General features: G+C 35.7%; 1 protein-coding gene across 13 annotated transcripts in view; it reads right to left on the bottom strand.

Moving 5' to 3' along the window:
* The window catches only part of TAB2 (TGF-beta activated kinase 1 (MAP3K7) binding protein 2), a 93,000-nt gene that overhangs the window by 65,745 nt on the left and 1,521 nt on the right, over positions 1-25,734 (bottom strand). For 8 of the 13 annotated variants that reach the window (XM_034963057.4, XM_055114204.1, XM_055114202.1 and 5 more), the window contains exon 2: positions 2,080-2,228. The exons of 2 other annotated variants lie outside the window; for them this stretch is intronic. The gene's annotated coding sequence lies outside the window, so the exon portion shown is untranslated. Of the gene's footprint in view, positions 1-2,079; positions 2,229-23,543; positions 23,958-25,734 lie in introns of those variants that run through there. 3 more of the 13 variants (XM_055114200.1, XM_055114203.1, XM_055114201.1) reach the window with 3 other exon arrangements.

The following is a 25,734-nucleotide window of genomic DNA, read 5'->3' as shown; positions in this document are numbered from 1 at the left end:
CTACACTTACTATGAGCCAAGTCCTGTGCTAAATGCCTTAAACATGTATTATTTCAGTTACTTTTTACAATATTCCGGTAGTGAGGATTAAGTGAGAAACTGCAGGTAAAACTCTTTACACAATGCCTGACAGAGTTAATGTCCCTTATTAGGCATTACTACTGCCTAACCTCTAACTTCATCAATTCAACCCTCACTCTACGGTAGTCAGCTTTTCAAAAGATTCACTGACTTAACACGTACCAGTTCTGAGAAATCTTCAACGGATTCCTATTGCCTATTAAAGTCCAAACTCCTTCATCTGACATTCAAAAAAACACGACATAGCTTCATCTCCCATCACACCCCTCCCTATCCAACTATTCTCTATGCACACCGGACTGCTCACAATTTCTATAATATATTAAATACTTTCATCTCCATAACTTAGAAATACTCTTGCTGCTTTCTATAAAGAATTCTATTTATCCTTCATGGTTCAGCAGAAACATTACCTTCTCCACAAAGCTGATTCTCTCCAGTACTCTTAAGTATGCTGTATGCATCTCTATTATGATACTTTCATATTACTTGTCTGTAAGCTCACTAAAACAAGGTTTATTCATTTCTACATCCCTGCTGTGTCTATTTACATTGAATAATGGAGAAAAATTTCACCATTAATAGTACCACTGAAAATAACTAAGACTTGATATTCATATGTAATTCCTTCTTCAATTTCTACTTCAATTCACCTAACAGTGGTAATGACCCTAACTAGTAGCTCCCTTTCCAGCTCTAATTCAACACTCAGTGACACATAATTCTTTAAACACCAAACAAATAATGTGGCACATAATCAGTGACCTAATGCTGACTAAATTGCCAGACATTAAATTCATTATGCATTAATACTGCAGGAAGGGATGTAAGGAAGGAGTTAAGCACATGCTAGAATATTAGGATTGCCTTTTAAATTCACAATTGGGATACAAAATTCCTCTTCAGTTTTCGGTAATCTCTAACCTAGATAAACTGAACTAAAATCAAAAGACATGTATGATTATCTACCCATTTAGTAAATAAACTCATCTTTCAGGGATTAATTCTGTTTCTACATCTATATATATTGGTAAAAGGAATAAATATCCTTAAAAGCTAATTGATCTTGGCCCTCTAACCATTCATGAGTAGCTTTCTCTTGGTTAAAATCTAAGGCATTAGGAAACCTCAGTTTTTGGTTTTGCTGTTACACTCCAGGATGACTCCGACTGTTTGTAACTTCCTTGGCTGGTTTCTTTTGGGTAATCAAGTAAAATATTAGCAAATATTAGTTATACACTTAGTTTAAAAATATAACTAAATTCTTCAGGTAAAGTACTATATAATACATTGCTCGGTTCTATCCAGAAATAATATGTCTAATTTCCAATTACTGAAGAATATATTAACCTTTTTTTTTTTTTTTGAGACGGAGTCTCACTCTGTTGCTCAGGCTGGAGTGCAGTGGTGCAATCTCAGTTCACTGCAACCTCCAACTCCCTCAGTTCAAGTGATTCTCGTGCTTCAGGCTCCCAAGCAGCTGGGACTACAGGTGCACGCCACCAAGCCTGCCTAATTTTTTTGCATTTTTAGTGGAGGCAGGGTTTCGCCATGTATGAATATATCAACTTTTTAGGTAAAGGCATTAGTAGGGTAGAATAGTTGAGGATCTCAGGAAGAGGGAAGTAGTTTCATTAATTGAATTCCCTATACTGCTTGTACTCAATGTAAACCTTTTAAAGAAAGGCAGTTTTGTTGTTGTTTGTTTTTCAATTTTTTTTTGTATGTTTATACGGCTTCACTCAATAGCATTTCACATTTATTTTTCTTATGTTTTTGCATTAGTTTGCTACTACTAGCAAACAAGTTAAATTAGAAATATTCAGGCAAAAGGTATGTTAAACTCAATACTAGCTGCATGTTACCTAGATGTTAGTGTTACTATACTTTAAAGCAAGATGACTATAAGTTTTGAAAGTCAAGTTTTAGTTACTATAGATTTAATAATAAGGCAGTTACACAGGCTAAGCTTGACTGGTGCCATGGACTTTAGCATACCTGGAAATAGAAAAATTCAAATTGTAGCTGTTCTTGGTTGGCCCATTGCCATTTTTGCAGCTTACAAATTGTTAATTAAGTAACTGCAGTGAGCTCATCTCTACGGGATACTTCTTTTCCAGGGCAGGTCCAGGAACTGGGTCTGGAGCCTTGAAAGCAGAAGAAAAACTAGAGTAAACTAGAGGTAGGCAGAACAAGAAATGTGACCAGATAACATTATGAGATGTAATAGCAGTAAGGTAGTCCCCAAAGTCTCTCACATAAAATATTCTGAAGGGAAAATGGGTCTCTTAAATTGCAAGTAACCAAAGGATGCTGTTTACTTTGGTTAAGTCATTCTTTTAACCTACCCAACACTATTCTGGACTCTCAATTCCAGCAACTCAAAACAGTAGTTTTTATGAAATCTCTAATGGCTTTTAGCAACAGACTGTCCAACAGGAGACCACAGAGTAACTCTAACAGAAAGAGAAAAACAACAACAAAATCCAAAATTGGAAATGTAAAGTTCTCATTTTCAGGTCATTTTGCTCTTCCCTTTCACTATCGTATTTCCAATCATCTTCTAAACGCTCCCCTAATTTCCTATGATCAATTCCCAGGGGTTTCTTAAGAAATGCTTTAGATATATCCAAGCAATGAACTGAATGTTAAGTTCCAATTTTTAAAAACACTTGGTAATTCTTAAAGAGGGAGGCAAAGAACAGCTCATAAGATGTGGTTCTTAACCACACTGGAAAATCTTTTTTTCCATTACCAAAATAGATTCAATGATTTTTTTTAAAAAAATTTTTGTTAGGGCCATATAAAACAAAAAACCAAAAACAAACTTGCAACTACGAAGGTTACAGAAATAATAGGATATTATGAATGGTAGAATGTTGTACTATTTTGATTACTAAAACTTGGAAATGATGTCCTTATGCTTGGTAGGCTGGTACCCTTACGAATTTCTCTAAGGAACTAATCCCACAGGAGTCAAAATAAATAGAATTTTCTGCTACTCTCAAATTATCATAGATGTTGTGAAAACTGTAATAGGACAAAAAAAAGTAGTGAAGACGAAGATCCAAAAACTGAATTCCCTGCATTTCCAGTAACTAGCAATATAAACAGCAAAACAGAGTAAAAGTAGTTTTTGTGAAAAATGTAAATTTTCCATCTATTGTGATGGCACATTGTAGGACAAGGAATTCTGTGAGAGAGAAGTCTAAGTTCAGATCTGATTTCAGTATGGCTTTGAATTTAAACTGCAGAAATCTCCCTTTTATTAAATGGAATATCACTACCCACCCTGCTGTACTGTCCATGAGATTTAGCTAAAGTGTATGTAAAGCACCTAACAGTGTGGCACATATAGGCATTCAATATATTTTTCTGCATTATTAAAGAATGTAACACATTTTCTTGTTCTAAACATGTGGGTATACTTAAGTTTTCATTTTCACAAATGCTAAAGCAACAACTAGGTAGCAGGCTTTCGGTTTAAATAATTCAACTATAATCACATTCTAAGACATGTAACTGATTATCTTCCAGAATAGCCACAAATTGAGTATATGAGAGAGGTCAATTTTGAGAGCTGATGATAAATAAAAATATAACAATTTATATTTAGGATATAAAAAGAATCAGTAGTAAACAAGAAGACATGTAATTCTTCTCTTTCCAAGTAAAGTATAAAATACTTCTGTCAACACATCTCTTGTTAAAAAGTTATATATAGATCCGGTATAATCCTTTTTAAAAAAACATAAAAGCAATCAATGCATGATATAATTTGGTCCTTAAGTTAGGAAATGTTTTAAGGGCAAAGAAAAGCCTTATATATGGGCAATAATTTTCCTCTTACTGATAGAACAGTGGGTTCCACACAAAATTATTATTTACCAAATATGGCTCAAAGATCAGATTACACCCTCTCTAAAATTACCAAGTAATAGAGCAAGTATCACAAGCCACAAGGAATTTTTAAAAATGATTTCCTTATAGTTGTTTTAAGTGTATTCTCTGCCACAACTTCATTTTAAAAGTTTTAAAAAGTTAACATGGAAGTGTCTTATTCAAAATATACTAAAACTTAGATGATAAGACTGAATTACTGCATTCCTCAGAAAGAAGGGGAAAGGGTATTTAAGTTTGAGGATTTCCATTCAGTAACTCATATGAATAGGCTTTCAGTTTAAAGACCATCAAATAAAAAAATCACTTCAGATAAACCACTTTAAAAAATTTTTTAACTAGTCATCATACTGAAATCTCATTACTTATAGTAATATTTCAGTTGATTCTCTTGGCTTTTCCAGGTATACAATGTTATTTACAAATTATAGTGAACTTGCTTTTACTCTTTTAAAAAAACATATTAAGTAATTTTTACTCATCGAAACTCCAATAAGCAGCAGAGTTAAAACCAGAAATGTATCTGTAGCTGTCTAACCTCATGTCCAAGGTTCCTTCTTTATTGTACTAGCTTGACGCTACTAATAATTTTCTTTCTGAAAACTTCTTTTCCGGTCAACACTCTGCATTCTAGTTTCTTAGAATTCTTATTTCTATGCCTCTTATTAATGTTTGCCAAAAGGATGTAGGTGTAAAGTTATAACATTCATTCTCTCACTTGTTCCTCTGGCATCTTATTTACACTCACAGCATAATCTAAGGAGAATCTCCTTTAAATTGTAGTTTAAGCTTTTTATTCTACTTGATGAAACTTAAAAGATTCCGAATCATAGATTTGATGTTGAAAGGAGCCTTATAGATTATCTAGTCCAACACCCTTATTTAATAGAAGAAAAACATAAAGTTCAAATAATATGTCAGTAGAATCTGAATAAAAGTTTAACACAAAAAAATTAGCATTATTACTTATGAATCGTAAAGCAAATGCCTACATTTATATACAGTAAATATGAACAGAGCAATTAAACAAATTTCAAGAGTAATTATTGAGGCCGGGCATGGTGGCTCAAGAGTAATTATTGAGGCCGGGCATGGTGGCTCACGCCTATAATCCCAGCACTTTGGGAGGCTGAGGCGGGTGGATCACCTGAGGTCAGGAGTTTGAGACAAGCTTGGCCAACATGGTAAAACCCCGTCTCTACTAAAAGTACAAAAATTAGCTGGGTGTGGTGGTGCACACCTGTAGTCCCAGCTACTAGGGAGGCTGAGGTAGGAGAATCGCTTGAACCTGGGAGGTGGAGGTTGCAGTGGGCCGCGATCGCACCACTGCACTCTGGCCTGGGCAACAGAGACTCCGTCTCAAAAAAAAAAAAAAAAAAGATTAATTATTGGGCCGTGCTTCTTTCCTGTTAAAAAACACTTATCCCTATTTCTAAGAGAGTTTACTTATATGACAGTGTCAATGTATGAGTCCATTTATTAAAGTGGATTTAAAAATTACAGAATGGCAGACAAAAAAGTTAAAACCTACTTAATCCTACATATTTATGCATTAATTATATCCTAGATTTTCTTTCTTTTTTTCATTTTTTTTGAAACGGAGTCTCATTCTGTCACTCAGCTGGAGTGCAGTGGTGTGATCTTGGCTCACTGCAACCTCCGCTTCTGCAACCCCACTTCAAGCGATTCTCCTGCCTCAGCCTCCCAAGTAGCTGGGACTACAGGCGCATGCCACCACACCCAGCTAAGTTTTGTATTTTTAGTAGAGCCAAGTTTCACCATGTTGGCCAGGATGGTCTTGATCTCCTTATCTCATGATCTGCCCGTCTCGGCCTCCCAAAGGGCTGGGATTACAGGCGTGAGCCACCGTGCCCAGTCATATCCTAGATTTTCTAACAAAATTACGCTATCTGTGCTTCCCACGTGAGTTGATGTCCTGACCCAGTCCAAACGACAGAAACAGCATGGACTGCTTGCTACAGCACTTAGAACAGTGCCTGGCACATGGCAGCTCCCATTGCTGCTGAACAATTACTACTCTAAATATATTCACGTTATAATAAATATAGCCATAGGAATGATTCAACCATACAGAAAAGAATCCTGCTACAAGGTGAATTATCTCACTCTACCCCTTTTATTCTGTTTTCCAGGTTTGGTTCCATGAGTAGGATCACAACCTTCACTTATTTAGGCACACCTTTCCAATCGATAATTTCTGTTATCAATTCAGAAACACTAAGATCTCAATCAACATCAGTCTGTTAGGCTCCTTGTAGGCTGCTGTTAAGCTCCTTCTAGGTTTCATTTTAAAAGGAAATTTTACACTCCAACAACTTCCAAGCTTTCATGTGAAGCAAAAATATGTTGTTTCTTCTTAATTGTACTTATGTTTAAACTTAAACTCTTCCAAAACTAGTTTCCCTCCTCAACTTTCCATTTTTGTCAGAAGTAGCAATTTCTTTTCAGCCTGCAAAGTGAAGTTACCTTAACTCTTCTCTCTTCTCTTTCTTTACCTTTACCCAACTCCTTGAAATCGCATCCATTTTGTAATTAACATTCCTTAAAATACAACTTCTAAGACTCTCCTCAATGGTTATTACAGTCAATACAGTCCACAATTACTTCCATAGTTCTGAAATAAAATGTCAGGACAAGATTTTTCCATGAAGCTTCATATGGAAACTCATTTGGTGGTGGCAAAAATCTTGAGTTGAACTGATGTAAGGTTATTTACAGGCTTGATTTAGCCCACTTACTGTGAATATTTTCACCTTCACTGCAGAGATACTAGTGTCTAGTTACAGGATGATACCTCAGACCTTGCTGGGAGAGTTATGTAATATACAATATACACGTTACCTTTCCCAAATCCAAAAATGTTTGAATCCCAAAACACAGCTGGCCTCAGGGTTTCAGATAAAGCATTGTGGACCTGTATAATATTATTCTAGGAATCCTAATTTAGGCACCCTATACTTAACTTTCTTCCAGATACTCTCTCTTACCTGACTCCATGCATCTCAGCTCCCATACCACCAAGTTCTATTATTTTTTCTTTCCAATATCTCCTGCAATTCTACTGTATCTCTAACTGCTTACCACCCTATCCCTATCATCCAACATATAAATGACCAGACCCACTGCTTAGCTCCCTGCCAGTCTTCCCACCCTCTGTGTAAGTATAGTATAAGAGATTAAGAAAGTTTCCTATATAACCACTTTAAATATTTCACTCAATTGCAGAGGAATTTAATAAACTGAAACAGATAAATAATAAAAGAGGAAGGATAGTGACTGTGGTATTACAAGATGAGTTTCTGTTATTTTTTTAAACAGTTTATCTACAATTGTGAGCTAAGAAGAGTTTGAGCCTTTTTTCTAAACTGGTTGAAACTTTGAAATTTTCTATGTTAACACATCTATTCTGTAACTGAAACAAAACAAACAAATGAACAAAATTGGCAAGGCTCCTTTCCTGCTTATCACTTCGGCTAAAACCCCTCAGTGTGGTTTTTCAATGCCTTCTCCAGTTTGGTTCCACTAGATCAGGGGTCACGAATCCCTCTGGCAGTCTGGAGAAAGCTACAGAGTCCCCCTCAGAGTGGTTTTAAATGCATAAAATACAATATCTAGGATTATAAAGAAAGCCAGTTTTACTAAAATATAGTTAATTGTTTTTGAAAATATGGTTTTAAATGCATAAAATAAAATATACATTACTAAGAAAACCAATTATACCGAAACAGTTATCAAGTGTTTTTAAAAACCTTGTATGTGATATATTCATACATATGCTTCTTTAGTAATAATACAATAAAATCTAGTGGGAGTCTAATAAAAACCATAATTCTGAAGTAGTAATATGCATAAATTATAGAGATATCGACAGCTGTAATCTGAAAATATCTGTGCTTTTTCTATTAGTAATAAAAGATATAGGTACTGCTAATATTACTGTAGTCTGCCGCTTAAAATCTTATTAAAAGGAAATGCTAAATTTCAGTTCAAAGTTCATAAAAATATAAAGATGTCACTTTTTTTTAATCTAAATGCATGCAGCCCTCTAAATTGTATCCCTGGATCCCTTCAGGGTCATGCAGATTAAAACTACTCTATTAAATTCACCTGCTTCTATTTCCCAGCAGTCCCCACACCCTTAGGAATCTGGGCAGGCCTGTCTGAACATGTTCAACCCACACTTTCCTTTCTTTGCTTACTACACTACTGCCCTTGCTTAGAATGTTATGTCTTCACCTTGAGGCTTATCAAAATCTTAACTACCTCTTCAAAACCAATTCCAATTTCACCTTCTACTTGAATTCTTTTTATCCTGCTTCAGCCCACATGGATCTTTTCCTACAACTACTAATGTAGCTGTAGGTCAATGCTTTATGATTCAACATTTAATTATTCTCTTACAGTCTACTTCTGTGTCTCTTCATCTAAGTTATAAGATCCCCGGAGACATGTGCTATGTGCTTACACATAGAACACTGCAGATACATAATATAGGCACATATAAAGTACTCAGCAAGTGCCCCCAGTAAATCAAGCACAGAAGATCATCTGTTTGGCAACTTTGAGTACCAGAAAATACATCAAGATAAGCCAAAAGTTCCACTAAGGAGTTAAAACAGACATAAATTAGGCTTATAGTTCACCTCTATCAGAACCTAGATACTCCTATTTAATTAAGAACCCAGAAGCTTATTTACTAGGCAGCAATGAATTCCAAGTAATAAATCAAGGAAGGAGCACTAAAGTCAGCACAAGACAATGATTCATTCCAAACATATTGGTTAAGCACTACTACGTGCCAGGCACTGTTCTAGAATCTATGATTCAGTTCTCATATAGCAACTTAGTGCCAGGCCTTGGACTAGAACCCGGGGTTCCTGACTCATTCTGAAGCTCTGAAACAAAATGTTTATTTCTATCTTCCAGAAAAGGTTTAGTATGCAGGGTAAAAGTGGGGGAGGGGAGGAGGTGTTACTATTTCAGAAAGCAGCAAAGTATGTGAAACATTATAAAGAAATAGATTTGGAGGTATGAATATCTATATTTATCTACACACAATATACATAATATATTGTAAAATCTCTATAAAATCTCTAAAATAGATTCAGGAGTAAGTTTCAATCATTTTATGTACTTACTACCTAAGAATACTAGATGAATGAGGTGTTACTCTGCTTATTAATATTTTAATCACAAACACTTCATAAAATTGTATTTTTCTTCAAAGAGCCCTGCCAAGTTGCTTCATTTATTTGATGTAAAAATAAAAAACTAGGTCAGGTATAGTGGCTCATACCTGTAATCGCAGCACTTTGGGAGACCAAAGCAAGAGGATCACTTGAGCCAAGGAGTTTGAGACTAGCCTGTGCAATACAGCAAAACCCTGCCTCTACAAAAAGTTAGAAAAAAAGTATTAGCCAGGCATGGTGGCTGGTGTCTGTAGTCCCAGCTACTTGGGAGGCTAAGGTGGGAGGTTAAGGCTGAGCCCAGGAAGTTAAGGCTGCAGTGAGCTATGACTGTACCACTGCCCTCCAGCCTGGGTGACAGAGTAATACCCTGTCTCAAATATATGTATGTGAATATTATATATATGTTATATATACACACATATATTTTATATATATATAATACATACATACATACATATCTATATATAAACTTTTCTACCAATTTCCTGGAGGTGAGGTGGGGTGGGGTGGTAGTAATGATGGTAGTAGATATTATTCTAAATAATCTTCATCTTTTTCCCTGGGGAAACGGACCAAAAGAGGATAATGAGAATGTGGGTAGGAAATGGGGAATTGGTCTCCACAAATTTCAAGCTCTACTGCTGACAGTGACTAAAAAAAATTACTTTTCCTAAAGGGAAGTTCTTAGACTAATAGCAATGGAATTCAGTGAGCGAGTGAGGGAAGGAGGGAGGCGGAAGGGAGGGGTGGGACTGGAACAAGTAAACTAATAGCCTGACAATACCATGCTGGCAACCTAAAGTCACCTTGTCCAAAACTCAACTCACTGCCTCCTACTCACTAATGTATTTCTCTGTTAATTATAAATGACATGCTTCTGAAGCTAGAAACCTCAGAGTTCTCAATTCTTTTCCTCTCCACATATAATCAATGGCAAAGTTTCACTGATTACTTTCACAAAAATTTCTCTTTTCCACCACAATGTCCTTGTTCAAGTATGTGTTATCTGGGCAATCACCTAACACCATGACCTCTTGTTTGACTGCTTGTTCTACTCTTAAGGTTTTCTTTCTTTTTTTTTTTTTTTAAGAGACAAGGTCTTGCTCTGTTTTCCAGGCTGGAGTGCTGTCATGTAATCATAGATATGCAGCCTCGAACTCCTGGGCTCAAGTGATCCTCTCAACTCAGCCTCTTGAGTAGGCAGGACTACAGGTGCACTTTACCTGCCGAGTTAGTTTTTTATTTTTATTAGAGATGGGGTCTTGCTATGTTGCCCAGGCTGGTCTCAAACTCCTGGCTTCAGCAATCCTCTTGCCTCAACCTCTCAAGACTCTAGTATTACAGGCCTTATGCCTGGCTAAGCCTTTCTAAACTGTATTTCACAGTGGTAACAAACTTGGCTAGCTTCCTAAAAACTGGCTGAATCATGTCACTTTCCTCCCTAAGAAAGGCAAGAGATTTTGTAGAGATATGCTGTAGTGAGTTTCAGCAGAAGGTGCTGACACTGACACAGGGAATAATGAAAAAAAGGTAAGAGAGAGGAGACCTGAGGATGAAGAATTTAGAATAAGTCAGAAAAATCAGGCAGAGAAAATGTTGGGAAGAATGGTATCAAGAAAGCCAAGTGAAGAGTTATAACAAAAATGATTATAAAGTTTAAAGTTTATTATTTTTATAATTTTATAGCAATAAATTTTCTATTAATAGCTTATATTTACTAAGTGCTAGGCACTAGGTCAAATGACTTATAATGCATAAACTCATCTAATGCTCCCAATAATCATGTGAGGCAGGCACCTCTATACGAGACTCAGTTAACTACACAGTTTGTCCTACTAGACAAAGAATTATTTTATACAGCTCCCTTTCCTTATTCCCTGAGATGCTTAATGCAAAGCACTTAAACATTGTTACTATGTTGGTGTCAACAATACCAGAGAAAGACATTCTTTTTACAAACTTTACTAATTTGCCATGGACTAACACAATATATGTATCTGTACACACATACAGACATATAGACATACACACACACACACACACACACACACACTATGGATCTGGAAATAAAAGAATATATGGTTTTAAAAATACCCAATCTCCTAATATTTAAATCTGCATTGGAATAGTAAGGGCTAAGGGTATTTTTGTCTTGTAAAGCTCAAAAGTGGAAAGGTATATAAAAATACTGAAGAGAAACTTGGCCTATACATCTACCATCTACCTGAAAATGGGCAGAAGGACTGCGTAGAAGACAGACAGATTAACATTCCTTTCTTTTAAAATGTGCACAAGAAATTTCCTAGGAGACATGCTATTATGGACTCAACTCTAAACCTGGCCTACTATTTGCAATGTGTACTCCATTCAACACAAGAAATCTGGGCCAAAGTTTAGACGAATTTGCAGAAATCCATTACCACTAGGGAAAAGTGAAAAAAGAGGCAAAATGTACGCCTCACTAATCTTGGGTTGGTGACGCTGCTATGTATGGGTGCAATCTCTAGGGCTAGAATACTTGTTTGGAAGCATCAGAAAGACATTCAACCACAACCTGTACTGCAGAATCCCAAAAGCTCATTTACTTTCGAAAACAATCAAGTTTACTAGCTCTAAACTCTAGTAGTCTTGTGTCCATTCATTCACAAATATTTACTGAGCACTCAAGTGCCAAGGTATCGTACTCATGCTATGAAAACTGACATTCAGTGGGAGAAACTGAAAAGTAAACAGATAATTATAATACACATGGCAATCTTGCAATGGGGGTAAATAAAACGAAGTGCTAGAAAGATATAAATTATCAATAAGGAAATATTATTGGAGCTAATAATCAGTTACAACAGAAAAAACTTGTGGCATTTAAAAAATTTTCCAAATTACATGAATTTAAAGTACACATGATCACAGTGGGACTCAGGAGTTATGTCTTTCTACAAATTCTCTGTGACTAAGACTGACCTGCTCCCTTTACTGATGTATTTCTGGCTCTAAGCCTCTCCTTGCCAGCTATTTTACATTCCTGTTTTTCATCTTTATTTTACATTTATCTCTCTGGCTGTTTTTATCTATAAGATAAATGTTGCCACAGAAAGTCATTCGGGCACTTAACAACAGTGTCAAACCCTTTCCACAACATGTAGTTACTTCATTTTATAAAGATTTAGGGCAAAGCTCTAAAAATTAGTAAGACACTATTAGATGACCACTGTTAACAGCCATTTACCTATCAAATAAGTATGACTAAGTACATATTAAACATCCATCCCCAAATCACCTCCCAATTACAAAATTTCTGTTGCATTTCATGTCACATACACAGCAGAACTAATCCAAATTTTCACAAAGCTCTTTCACATGTTAGAACAGTCTGGCTTTTTGCTAATAAATCTGAAATTACAGTAACTAGAAAGCAGTCACAGGTATAGTTTTAAACAAATACCACTATAACTTCTTTCACATCAACTCCACTGATACTCCCAAATTCATATTTCTAGTCTGAATCTCTTGCCTGAATTCCATTATACCAAATGAATTGCCCAGTTGATATCACTGGTTATATGTCTAAAAGGCATTTCAAAGTTAACACATCCAAAAAAAAGGCTCCTGATTGCTCAGTCTAAACTTGCTACTTTACCATGCTCCCAAACTGAGTCAATGGCAACTCCATACTTCCAATTGCTTGCGCCAAAAATCTCTTGTCATCCTTGAATTCTCTTTTATGCCTCAGATCCAATTCATCAGCAATTCCTTCCCACACAGAGTTTGAAACATATCCAAAATCTGATCTGTTCTCACCCTTTCCTATTACTGTCCTGGTCCCAGCCACCATCATCTAAGTATGACAATAATTTCTAATATATTTTCCCTGTTTAAATCTTTGCTCTATCTCCAAAGTCTACTCCACACACAGCAGAGTGAATATTTAAAAAGGTAAGTAACTACTAGCTACCAGCTTAAAGAATAAAAGCCATATGACCATATCAATTGAGGTAGAAAAAAGCATTTGACAAAATTGAAGACCTACTCATGATAAAAACACTTAACAAACTACAAATAAAAAGGGAACTTCCTCAACTTGATAAACAGCATCTACAAAAAACCTACAGCTAACATATACTTAATGGTGAAAGACTGAATGCTTTTCCACTAAGATCAGAAACAAGCTTGTCAGCTCCCACCACTATTATGAAACAGCATTGCAAGTAGCAGAGGAAGAAAAGGAAATAAAAAGCATACAGATTGGGAAGAAAAAAATGTAAATAACTGTCTCTATGCACAGGCACATCAGAAAACCCAATGAATCTACAAAATAAACCTCCTAAAACTGATAATTTAGCAAAGTCTCAAAATATAAGATCCACTCACAGAAATCAACCAACCATACTGCCACATATTAGACATGAACAATTGGAAATCAGAATTAAAAACACAGTATCACTTACAATTGTTCTAAAAAATATATATCTAGGTATAAATCTAACAAAACATGCACGGGATTTTTATGCTAGAAACTAAAAAATGCTGACAAAAGAAATAAAAGAATTAAATAAAAGACATACCATATACCATGTTCATGGATTGAAGACTCAACAAAATAAAAATGTCAATTTCCCCGAAACTGTCATTTTACAGATTCTAAATTTTACATGGAAAGGAACTAGAATAGCTAAAGCAATTCTGAAAAAGGAGAATGAAGTTGGAGGAATTTCACTATCTAATTTTAAGACTTACTATATAGCAATAGTAATCAAACAGTGTGGTAGTGGTGGAGGGACAGGCACAAAGATCAATGGAACAGAACAGAGAATCCAGAAATAGATCCTCACAATTACGGCTATCTGATTTTTGACAAAGGTACAAAAGCAATTCAATAAAGGAAGGATAGTCTTTTTTGTCTGGGACCTAAGGTTAGCCAGTGTTCTCAGACTTGACAAGAAAGGCACAATCCATAAAAGAAAAAATGCACAAAATGAACTTCATCAAAGCTAATTTTTTGCTCTGCAAAAGACCCTGTTAAGAGACTATAAAGACATGCCACATACTAGGAGAAAGTATTTGTAAATGACGTATTCAACAAAGGACTTGGATATAGAATTTGTAAAGAACTCTCTAAACTCAACAAGAAAACAAAACAATTCAATTAGAATATGAGCAAAAGACTTGAACACATTTCACCACAGAGGATATGTAAACAGCAAAGAAGCACATGAAAATATGTTCAACATCATTAGCCATTAAGGATATGCAAATTAATGGTCACTACATACTATTAGACTGGGTAAAATAAGAAATACTGACAATACTAATGCTGGAGAGGATGCAGAGAAACTGTACGTTTCTCACATATTGCTGGCGGGAATGTAAAATTGTACAGCTACTCTGGAAAAGTCTGGCAGTTTCTTATTTAAACATACATTTATCACGCAACCCAACAACTGCACTCTTGGGAATTTATCCTACAGAGAAGAAAACGTATTTTCACATAAAATCCTGTAAAACCTGTTCACAGCAGTTTTATTTTTACAACCCAAAGTTGGAAATTCCAAAGTCAAATTGTGGTATATCCATACGATGGTAAACTCTTTAGCATTAAAAAGGAATAAATATTGATAAATGCAACAATTTGGAAGGATCTCAAGGGGGTTATACTGGGTGAAAAAAAAAAGAGCCCATCTCCAAAGGTAACATCATGTACGATTTCATTTATGTAACATTCTTGAAGTGACAATTATAGTGATAGAGAACAGAAGCAGATAAGTGGTTGCCAAGAAGGAAAGGTGAAACTTAAGGGGTAAAACAAGGGAGTCTCTTTATGATGATGAAACAGTTTTTATAACCTAATTGTGAAGGTCACATGAATTTATACATATATATAATAATGTTACAGAACCACACACATACAAATGTCAATAAATAAATAATGTTCTAAGAAGTGAGGGGGGAAAATACAAATTAGATTTTATCTTAAAGCCCTTTGGTGACTTCCTACCCCATCCTGAGTAAAATCTAAAGTCCTTATCACAGTCTAAACACCCTACATGAACAGCATACACAGTTGGATATCATCTACCCTACTTCCACCCCCCAACCCCCCCAGCCCAGCTCCAATTATATTGGCCTTCCTGCTCTTAGAAGATGGCAAGGACATCCCACTTAAAGGCCACTGCATTTGCTACTGCCTCTATTTTCATTCATGTACCTGCTCAAATGTTATCTAATCAGACAAGCATTCTCTATCTCCTCCATATCAAGTGAAGTCTTCCTCTTTCTCCCTCCATAGAACCTTAAAATCAACAAACAGAACTCAAATGTCTTCCTCACCTGTTGCAACCCTGGTCTGTTCTGTAATGGTGAACATCACCATCACAACTATGCACCCAGGGCATGTGTGATCTTCACTGCTTTACGTCACATTCAATATTTCCTTCTCAAACACATTACCTATTCTTCTTAATTACCCCATTATCAGTGCCTTAATTTGGGTCCTAATCAACTCTCAAATAGATACTTATATGCCTGCCTCTTCCTCCCAAGTCTGGCTCTTTTCTAAGGTATTTTGTGCACTACAACAAGAGAATCTTTCTAGAATGTTAATTTAAGAACTTGTCTTCCATCCATTTGAAGGATGAAGTTAAATCTCCTTTATGGAGTATACAGGTGCTCTGTCTTTTTTCTAATTTTCCACCTCAGTTCCAGCTAACCCACCACTGGTACCTAATGCACTGTAGAACTACAGTTACTGTGTACATGTGGACTTTCCTACCTCCATCTTTCATGCATGGTGTTTCTCTCTATCTAAAAAGACCTATCTGCAGCCTGTAACTCTCTTCCTTGCCTATCTGATATACACTCAGATTAAGTGTCACCTTTCCTAGGAAGATTTCCCTGTCATATCCTTTCATCCCTTACTGAATAGGAGATACTGCCTAATCCTTATCCATAGGAGACACTACCTCCTATGGATTCCTAAAGTATTTTATGTTTAACCCCGTCACAGCATTTGTCACGGTATATCACATGTGTTTGTATATATGTCTCTTAAGGACAAGAACTGTATCTTACATATCTGTCCACCCCTTTGACCTAGCAAAGTACAGGCACACAGCAGGAACTCAAAACTATTGGATAAGTAAGGTAGTTTGAATAATAAAGAATGTAGAGGCCGGGTGCGGTGGCTCATGCCTGTAATCCCAGCACTTTGGTAGGCCGAGGCGGGCCAATCACAAGGTCAGGAGATCGAGACCATCCTGGCTAACACGGTGAAACCCTGTCTCTACTAAACATACAAAAAATTAGCCAGGCGTGGTGGCACGCGCCCACAGTCCCAGCTACTTGGGAGGCTGAGGCAGGAGAATTGCTTGAACCTGGGAGGTGGAGGTTGCACTGAGCTGAGATTGCACCACTGCACTCCAGCCTGAGGGACAGAGCAGACTCCCTCTCAAACAAAACAAACAGAATGTAGAGATGAGACACAATAGAAGAATGAGTAAGGCAAGGTTTCTTGGGTTAGCCAACTATTCTGCACAAGCATGTCATAGAAGACATATGAAATACGCTCTATGGAGTTTCTGTTCTTTCGATCATGTGATAGTCTATAAAAGTTGATATACTGATAGATAGCTTGGTTTGGTTAAGATGACCACTTCAATCTTCTACCTAATTACTTCAACTAGGTAATGAACTAACTTCAATTAGGTAATGAACTAATTACCTTCAACAAGAGCACTTACTTCTTGTTCCACTTGCAAAATTACAGCAATGGCTGTGTCATCATTTAAACGTATGGCAATGTTCATGAGGGGAAAAATCTCACGAAGAGAATGAGTATGTCTCATGCAGGCCAAACAATTACCTTAGCTAGACAATCTCAAAGGGCATTCAACACGTGTCAATGCACTTTTATATGCAAAAAAGCAGAATCGCCATATGTGGAAGTGGGAATTTTCTTCTGAAATCCCCATTTCCATGTGCTTATTTTTCCATTTCCTATAAAATCATCCTAAGAGTTGGCAAGCAGTACTTTAGTCAAGTACAATTCAGGTACATGCTAATCATGGGGTAAACAGTAAGTCACTCTCAATGCAAATTATAAAATATCTGTATTTCTAGCAACTTTTATTTGACACGGATCCCTTGGATGGTTCCTTGAGCACATTTTCTCACAATTCTAGTAACTACTTAACTGTGACACCTACATACATCTGCAACATACAGCTGCTTAACTTCTGAACAGCAGACGCGCTCATGTTTATCAGGTCACTAATTGACTTTTAAAAATTAACCAAGTTGCCAGGCTCAGTGGCATGCCATACGTAGTCCTAGCTACTTGGGAAGCTGAGGCAAGAGGATGGCTTGGGCCTGAGAATCGAGACCAGCCTAGGCAACATAACGAAACCCCCATTTCTAAACAAATAAATAATAAATCAATAAAATTAACCAAGCAACTATGTCATAATTTGTGCTCAGTAATTAAATGGAACATTTAATCTGTCTTAAATTTTTAAAAAACGACCATCTTGCCTATATTTTATAATGATGACAACCCTAATAGAAACCTACAATCAGGAAATGCTAGTATAAAAGAAAAGTGTAAAAGACAAAATAGTCCATAGGATATCAAGAATGTGGAAGCAAATATCTATATAATAGGCTTTGTACCACAGATCTGAATATTAATATTTAAAGGCCAGTTTCTCCCACTTAAATTTTTATGCAATTATTAGCTTTGCTGAACATAAGATAAACTCTTGCAAACTACAAAAAAGCAAAATTAATTTGCTGACCTAATTATTACTGATATTAAGTGACCTATCCAAAAGGATGTGAAAATGTTAGGTTTTCTAAATAACGGCATTTGATCAAAACAAAAATCAAATTTCTGTGCATAATACTTCACTCTACATGTTGACTTTTCCAACAGCAAAAGCTAAAAACCGCTTAAAAAAACAAGGCTGAGGATGGGTGGATCACCTGAGTTCGGGAGTTCGAGACCAGCCTGGCCAACATGGTGAAACCCTGTCTTTACTAAAAATACAAAAATTAGCCAGGCAGGGTGGTGGGCGCCTGTAATCCCAGCTACTCAGGACACTGAGGCAGGAGAATTGCTTGAACCCAGGAGGCAGAGGTTGCAGTGAGCTGAGATTGCAACATTGCACTCTAGCCTGGACAACAGAGCAAGACCCCATCTCAAAAAAAAAAAAAAAAAAAACAAAAACACAAGGCTGAAAAGACCAACATGTACCTTATAATTCTTTCTGCCATGATAACATGTCATTTATCCAATGATAAATGGTTCAATCTCCTATTTGTGCTTCTGGTTTTATTTTACAGATTGCACAAAAACTGCACACGTGTAAGATTAAAGCATATTTATTACCTCTAGGCTAAGAGATTTCATGTATATACACTACGGAATGTTCTAAGCCTATGAACTTAATAAAATGCAATGACTTTTTTAAACTTTTTTTTTTTTTTTGAGATGGGGTCTTGCTTTGTCACCCAGGCTAAAAATTTTTGTCTTAATCTACTGAGTAAACCAGTGTAACTGTTGTAGACTATTTTGCTGTAATAATTAGTATTGAATGCTATTTGTATAACCAATATTTTAACATAATAATACAATTTGTTTACTCTTCCTGGTACTATAGCAATACAGATAACTTATTAACAAAATATAAAACCATTGCTACAGCTGCTGTTAAAACAGGCTGGGTGTGGTAGCTCACACCTATAATCCCAACACTTAGGTGGGAGGCCAAGGCAAGATGATTCCTTGAACCTAGGAGCTCAAGACCAGCCTAAGCAAAATAGGAAGAACCCTTCTCTACAAAAAATAAAAAGTAAGCTGAGCGTTGTGGTACGCATCTGTAATCCCAGCTACTTGGAAGGCTGAGGTGGGAGGATCACTTGAGCCTGGGAGGTCAAGACTTCAGTGAGCTGTGGTTGTTCCACTGCATTCCAGCCTGGGCAACATAGCGAGACACTGTCTTAAAACATAAACATAACAGAAAAGTATAAAGATCATTTTACACAGATAAAGTGGCACAAGTTTTGTAGTATTATATTAAACCTCATATTTGAGGTGTTTTCAAAATCTTATCCATGCCAATTTTCTAATGCTTTTCCTAAAGAAGAACTATATTATAGATTTGTGGACTAATTTCAAATTGAAAATGCAGCTTTTCCCACAGGAACAGGCAAGAAAAATACAAAGAATTAACAATCCGTATGTTTATTTTGTAGTTAAAAAAATAATGATGATGTTTTGTTTGTTTCATCTTGGTCTAAGGAGTTACAGTAAATTAAAAAGTATAGAAATTCTTTTTTCATTCTATTTGTTGAGGAAAAATGAAGTGGACAGATACCTTGAAGAAAAAACCTAACGAAGCAAAATTCCAAATGTAAAATTACTTCCCATTACTTAAGCTACATATCCTAATGTAACTAGAACAAGAATTCACCTGTTCTATGTAAGGTAGGTATTACTATATCCATTTTTCTGAAGAAAACTCCTTGGCTCAGAGTGTGTGAATGATGTCTAAAACCACATAGCTATAGTCAGCAACAGAACTCAGATTTGAACTTGGGCTCATCTGGTTTTAAAGCCCAGAACTTTTATTATACTTCATTGACTCCCAACACGGTAAAATTAAGATATTTAGTTAAAGAGGTGGGGGCTGAGAAGCTGAAAAATCAACAAAGAGATCAACTCAAAATCAAAAGCAGTATTTTCCTAGTCTGGGCAACAAAAGGAGATCCTGTCTCTACAAAAAATTTTTAGAAATCAGCTGGATGTAGTTGCGCACACTTGTAGTCCCAGCTATTCAGGAGGCTGAGGTGGGAGGAAGGCTTGTGCCCAGGAGTTTGAGATTGCAGTGAGCTATGATTGTGTCACTGCACTCCAAAAAAAAATGTAATATTTTCCACAGTTTAAAACCAGGTAAAGTCTCTTCTACCCCTATGGCCCCAGTTCATATCAGAATTACTGCTTTTGTTGATTTCTCTGACTAAACAAAAGTTGCTTGGCCTGAGGACAATGTTCTGCAAGGTCAAGTTGCTGAGTTCAAGTTTTCATCTGCATTAGCAAGTATTTTCTCTCATTGATGAGGAATGGAAAGTCACTCCCCTGAACTGCCCTGCCACTGGCTCTATACTGATGAGCCAAGCAATATCTCTGGCCTGCTTCACTGGCAAACTGACAGGAAGCAAACTTGTGATGTGCTCAATTTTGCTAACATTAAAAAAGGTAAACATTAAGATATTAAAGGTCAAAAATAATTTTCCTTAATATCAATGTGAGAGTAAAACTTTAAGCTAAAATTCAAAATAATATTAATAATATTATTTAATGACTCAGATGATGGTTAATAAACTGGTGAATAAAAATTTATAGATCAAAAATTACTCTTTCCTACACATTTTAATGGATTATTTTAGACAAGTCTATTATTAACAATCGGCATTCACACATTTCTACCAAAATCTCTGCTAAAATCCCCATTCCTATACTCTTGCTGCTTCTCTCTCTCTCTCTGCAGGACCTTTCCAACCTCTACTTTATTATCTGGCTTCTGTGACTTGTACTAGGAGCACTGGTACTAGGCCGGTTTTTGTTTTTCTTCTTAAGTGAAACAAGAATTCCATTTTCTTTTAACAAGGCAATTAAAATACTACAAATTCTTATACTGCTCTTGTCTCTTGTACTTGTTTGTAGGTAAATCAGACTTCCTTTCTGAAGCCACTCAAACTGACACCTTGTAGGAATCATTTCTGTCCTGTAGTAGACAGTTATTGTTCAAAACAAGCAAAGAAAAAAAAAATTACAAGAGTATAAAATATTCAGTTGTATGTATTCCTATCTCATTTCTAAAGTAGTACTGTGGCACATCAAATACTAAAATGAAATACTTTTCATCCTATTTGTTCATATTTGAATATAAAGCACACGATACATGCTTTGTGGAGAACTTTTTAAAAATCCAAGAAATATTTTGGGTAAATGACTGAAAGCCTCATAACCTGACAGAAGTCTTAAGTTTGGAGAAAGCTAAAATTATTATTCTTTAGGTAGAGGATAACTTACAACAGAACAGGAAAGAGTTGACTGGCACTAAGATTTAGGCATCTGAAGAATGCTTAAAATACTGTGAAGATGGGAGGTGGGATGCTGGTGGGACGTTTTCACTTTTCAGTGAAAACACCAGTATTTCCTGTATCACAGAAATGTAGGTAAACGACCAAGCTATTTAATCCATAAAACCAGGACAAATCTACACTTTCATTGAAATTATCTTAAAAAGATAAGGTAAACTTGTTCTTTAACAGTTAAGAGCAAATAATTATTCATAAATTTTCTTCTACTCTTTTAAAAACTGCTGTATTACTTTCACTTTGATGCCAATAACATCATAGAAATAGGTTAATGAAGACTAATCTAGCCACAAATAATTGATTTCTTCCTCTCAATTTCTAGAACATTTTTTGAACTTTTGGCTAGATTCACAAAATAGCATTTAAGAGACTTTGCATAATGATATCTTATTCAGTGCTTAAAATTAAAAGTAGAGATTCCAGTGTAGTCACCTTTCAGACTCAGGAGTTTACTACAAAAAGAGCTGTAATTTACAGAAAAATGATCATTAAGAACTATTCAACATTTAACACACAGTATTTCTTGAGCTCTTAACTACAGGTCAACCACTGAAAATAATGTGAAGTAAAGACTGAAAGGAAGACATGTTCTGCCCTTGAGGTGCTGTTTCGTGATCTTCCAGTCTAAAAATGAAAATAAGTATTGCAACTTGCATGGTTATTCCACTTTTCCCTCAAAAATCCCATTCACAATTTGAGTTATTTTATCCTTGCAAAAACTTTCCTTAATAATTTGTATAACAGATTCTTTGAATTAACAAGCAAAATGATGACAAAAAGCAAACATTTACTCTATAGTTACTATGTGCCAGGCACTGTACTAAATATTTTAAAAGTATTTACATGAATTGGAATTTTATACACTATTTGTTATTTCCTTGCTAAAATGCTGAGATCCAGCTCATCAACCTATTCAACAACATACAACACAATGTTCCTTCACCAGAAAAAGAAAGATATCGTATCCATTTTACACAGAAGAAAACAAGCTCAGAGAAGCTAACGAATTGTAACTGGTCCCAAATCTAGTGGCAAAGCTACTAAGTGGCAAAACCAGGATTAAAAACTCCGATTTTCTATCCAGCCATAAAACAGCTTTCTGAAATACTAACAATAGGAAATCGCTGTTGAAACTCTGTAACTTTGAAGTATAAATACAATTGTGTTCTGAAATTTGAAGTGTATTCTTAAAGGAAAAATTTTATGTATGGGATAGGTTTCGCTTTTTGAAATCAAGGATAATGCCCATTACACAGTTTTTAAAAAGCTCAATAAGCAATGTTCATTCCCTAACTCCCTTTTCCGTTTTATTTTTCTGCACAGTACTGTTTTGTCCCAGGCATATTACACTGTACTCATTTATTAAGTCTTTTACCACTAAATGTAAACTATATGAAAACAGCTATTTTTGTCTGTTCTTCAATACGGCACCTCCAGCATCTGGAAGAGTCCCTAGCACATAATAAGTGCTCAATAAATATTTCTGAAATGAAGAAAAGCTTGGCACACAGTAGGCATTCAATAAATATTAGTTCCTTTCTCTTTATTATGCAGGATATCACTCCCTGGGTACCATATTCTGAACTGGAATACATGATTAGAAATGAAATAAAATTTCTTATTAAAGTTTTACATTACACATGAGTAAGGCGAATCAAAAAGTCGCATTCAGCAAAGCCTCATTTATGAAGCATAAAGGTAAGGGGGTGTATGTAAATTAAATTTTGAACAAATGCACTTTTAAGTGCCAAAACTTTAATCAATTTTCATAGACATCTTTTATTCATATAAACATACACAATTTTACTTTGTGATAATTCTGACTTGGATGTCCTGAAACATCACTTGTCAGCTGACACTTCTCACTGTGCTCACTCCTTTTCTAAGGAATAGGAAATAAAGTAAACATATTCTGTAAAATGAGTCAATAAAAATCCAAGTGAAAATCCAAGTGAAACGCATAACCTCAATGTAGGAGCTGTGGGATCATTATTCTGGCATCTTTTTCTTTTCCTAGGAGGCTGAATGAACGTAGGTTAAGTACCACTTACTAGTAAATAGGCTGTTTTGAGAGATGGAATACTTAGAAAAAGATAGCACCCTCTTAGCAATCTCTAATTCCTTAGTTTTATCAAGATCAGTCAAGTTTAGTGATTAACTAAAGAAAACATAAAAAGTATAACTCCTAAGAGTACTTACTCAGGTTTTTTAGCTTTCTGAGTAAGCAGCGTCCTTGATTTTTTAGGACCAGAATCATAAGAAACAAAATGTTAAAATACTGTTAAGTATTCTGGAAATATGAGCCAGAGGCAAAAACATATGAACATGCATACATTTAAATTCTATATAATTTCAATGTCTCCAAATCCTTATCATTTTAATACAGAGGGTTTTAAATAAGATGACATATATAGAGTGTCAGAACCTATGAAAAGGTTCAGAGACAATCTCCTTTGTACAGTTCAGCATGATCATTTTCCTGTGCTTGGCAGCCACCGCTACCCACATCTCCACATTCCTAGCTGCCTAAAACTTTTCATCTAATTCTCTGCTAGCATCTTATCCTCTGTCTCTCCTCCTCCTTATTACTGTTTTGCCCAATCTTCACATGTGCCTCTGTTATTACCTCATAATCCTCCCATTCTAGAGAGACCCAATGTTAGATCAAATAAAGATGACATAAGTGAAACAAAGGAAAAGTGCTACTAGTGTTCTCCGGGTCATGGGAACCTGGCCAGAGAGAGATATAATGGAATTAGAATTTGGATTTTTCAATTACAGTTTAATTTATGAACTTTATATATTATAAAGATTATCAGGAACTTTCCCCCAAAATATCTATAACAAGGCAAAAATTCTAAAGTATGATAAAAAATAAACTTTTAGTCTTGATCTGTTTATATAACTCAAAAAAATGCTGTTTTAGAAAATACACATTCCTCAAGGACTTTTTTTGCAAGTAACTCATAGAGTAAAACAGCCTACATTACACTTATTTTTCAAAATGCAGTAGGTTCACAGATACACATATGTACATTTCACTCTAAACAGTATTTTGTGAAAAGAAATTTTCCTTACTGGGAAAATTACGGATGTAGAATAAACTATTTCTGCCAAGACACAAATGTAATAAGACATTTAACCAAGTGTAAGTTGTTAATACTAAAGAAGCAATTCTCAATACTGACCTAAGTGGGGATCTGCCTACATAACTGCGGAGTTTAAAAACCTCATTTCATTAGGCATTTGGGAGGCTGAGGCGGGTGGATCACCTAAGGTCAGGAGTTCGAGACCAGCCAGGCCATCATGGTGAAACCCCATCTCTACTAAAAGTACAAAAATTAGCCGGGCGTGGTGGCGAGCGCCTGTAATCCCAGCTACTGGGGAGGCTGAGGCGGGAGAATCGCTTGAACCCGGGAGGCGGAGGTTGCAATGAGTCAAGATCGCACTACTGCACTCCAGCCTGGGTGACAGAGCGAGACTGTCTCAAAACAAAAAACAAAGAAAACAAAAACAAAATTAAAAAAAAATTGTTTCCCAGTCTTAGCAATACCCTTAGCTAAAGGCAAGCGCTTTTTTCCACTAGAGGACCAAGCACAGGTGTGATTTCAATCAAACGGGATTAAGTTAAAATTTATTTTTCAAAAATATGTATTTGATGAGGTTCTGACCATTTTATCCACTTCTTAATGAGTCACTAAAGCACACGTTCTACTATGAAATAGTTAACTAAAGGGGGTTCAATAGTAGCATTTCATCAGTGTCCTTAAGAGAATACTTTTAAACTCAGGAAAAGTTACTCGATGAACACAAGAGAAAAAAGAAATAATGGAATATATTCAGGGGATAACTTATTCATCTATAATTGACGTATTCAACTTTCAGTTTGATTCTTGAAAGATTTAAAACTTAAGCACCCTCTATTAGAAACTGATTAGACCTATGGGGGAAAAACCCAAACAGAAGTTCTGAATCACTGGAATTTTTGTTCTATTTCCTGTTAACACATTGATAGTACATCATATTCGTTCCATACATGTTTTTTAAAAGCAGCAGAATCCTTAAACTAACTGTACCCTAATTTAGCCTATAGCTCATGTATCTAACAATTCTTCCCATTGTTTCTAATTAAAATGCTCAGCCAAAGCCTACAACAAAAGAAAAGCAAGTCTTCCTTTATTACAAACTGCCATGGTTTCAAAATTTACAGTTTCAAACCGTCAAAAGTTTAAAATCGTGATTTCATTGTTACAAAGAATGTAAAGATATTTTTTAAAAGGTGTCAATACTCTGCTACTGTATGAAGAGTGTGGTAAGCAGAAGTGAAAAAACTGAAAGCAAATATTCTATTCCATGCCCACTAAAATTCCCGGCCAAATCTGGAATTGCA

This window comes from Pan paniscus, chromosome 5 (assembly GCF_029289425.2).
Source record: "Pan paniscus chromosome 5, NHGRI_mPanPan1-v2.0_pri, whole genome shotgun sequence".
Taxonomy (NCBI): Eukaryota; Metazoa; Chordata; class Mammalia; order Primates; family Hominidae; genus Pan; species Pan paniscus.
The sequence above is the reverse complement of the archived record's forward strand: the minus strand, read 5'-3'. Positions and strand labels throughout refer to the sequence as shown.